Source organism: Pinus tabuliformis, chromosome 1_1, assembly GCF_031772625.1.
Source record: "Pinus tabuliformis cultivar Carrire ecotype Pingquan chromosome 1_1, CPIR1, whole genome shotgun sequence".
Taxonomy (NCBI): Eukaryota; Viridiplantae; Streptophyta; class Pinopsida; order Pinales; family Pinaceae; genus Pinus; species Pinus tabuliformis.
In genome coordinates this window covers 504,643,663-504,645,361 of record NC_142297.1, presented here as the reverse complement: position 1 = coordinate 504,645,361, position 1,699 = coordinate 504,643,663, and the positions used below count along the sequence as shown (strand labels likewise).

At 37.8% G+C, this 1,699-nt stretch overlaps 1 pseudogene; it reads right to left on the bottom strand.

The window, feature by feature from the left end:
- Positions 1-303: 303 nt before the first annotated feature.
- On the bottom strand, positions 304-996 carry LOC149213986 (protein MODIFYING WALL LIGNIN-1-like; annotated as a pseudogene).
- Positions 997-1,699: the final 703 nt, after the last annotated feature.

Below are 1,699 nucleotides of genomic sequence, written 5' to 3'. Positions count from 1 at the left end.
GACTCGTTGTTTTCCTATTTTGGCACTTTGTTCAATATATATATATATATATGAAATGCCTACTTAGAATAGGAAGGTCAAGTTATCTTGTATATTAAGTAGGATAGGTGCCTCTTTCTAATGGCCGTTTCAGCACTTACATGAGTTCGACTTCACCACTCAATCCTAATTCTCGAAATCAGAAATCAAAAGAATTGACCTAGTTCCCTTGCAAATTTTACTTTTGTGTAAATCTGTCTGACAAATATGATGATAACAACATTGGAAACAACTTCCTTCAACACAATTGGACGAAGTGGTTGTTCAGTGAGATTTAGAAGCTTGCGAAAATAAAATGAATCCTTGTCCATGCTGTCTTTTATATGTTGGTTGCTCATGCTTAGTAGAGTTATATCCATCAATGTCGTTGAGATCAATATTGCTTGTAAAATCTGTTCTCTCTAAATTCATCACCAGTGGGACTTCCATTGGCACAATAGAGGAGTTCATGGGCAGATCCTCATTTGTCTTTGCTGTAATTGTTGTGTAACATAGGATGTCTAATATGACTGCTAGAAATGATAAGGGAGTTGCACTGCCAAAAACTCCATCTTTCACAACATAGCATTCATTATCCAACTAGAACTTGAAGTATGCTTGGATTTGGTTTATGCTCGACCCCACTAACAACAAATAAATTGCAATTGTAAAACTTATCCATGAGAAGAGGAGAATCATAGCAACTAGTCTGTTGTGGGTGAGAATATAGTGGAAATTTGTAGCACAACAAACACAACCTCCAATGGCGTTTCTTGTTAATTGGGCAAGAAAATGTCACAAAGCTACCGTGATTCCCAGAGCCAATGCAGGGCTTGATGGAAGGTCACATCCTACCTCCTCATACAACACATTATTGGCCTTGTTGCTTGTTAATTATGCGGCGATGTTCATTGCCACAACTACCAGTCCCAAGAATCCTATTAAGTAATGGAAGTTCCTCAGCCTTGACTTTTTCATTTTGTTACATATCAGAATAGGGTTCTTCCTCAACTGAATTAGACAAACTGTAGAAGACAACTACCAAAATCTAGCGGAACAATTGTTTTATGTGAAAATTCCTAAAATTGGAATCCTATTGTAGCAACTGGAATTATTTCTCCTAATTGTTAATTAATTTGACAATTTATCTGCTACGACAAATATTGAAATAAACACACTTCAACCTTCACAAATAAAATTATGTGGAAAAATAAAACGTTGGAAGATGAGAAAATGCTAGCACACAAAATATGAGACAATTATTTTTGGATAAATGTCCCCGGAAAAAACCCAACTTGGGAAAACCGGTGTAGCAGTGAGGGTTTTTTATTATTATTCAACAGTGGAAATATGAGCACAATCTAAATGCCTGAAACTGGCAATCCATAGCAAGAAAATCTGGGCAAAATTATTGAAGGGAATTACCCTTCCTCAACAAGCATTTCCGACACAACTTGCCTACAAATAACTTGGCCTCCTGAAGCTTCTGCGTCACCCTCTGCACTGGACTGCACAATCACTATGATGTCAAGCCTCTAACTAGTCTTGGATGAAGTTGTTTTGCCTTCTACTGCTGAGAAATTTGTCTCTCCGGCCCTCTGAAACCTTTGCGGGACCTCTGGATCTAAGAACGACTTTCTCTCCAGCAAATCGAATTTCCCTCTTTGAAGCTACTGCGGAG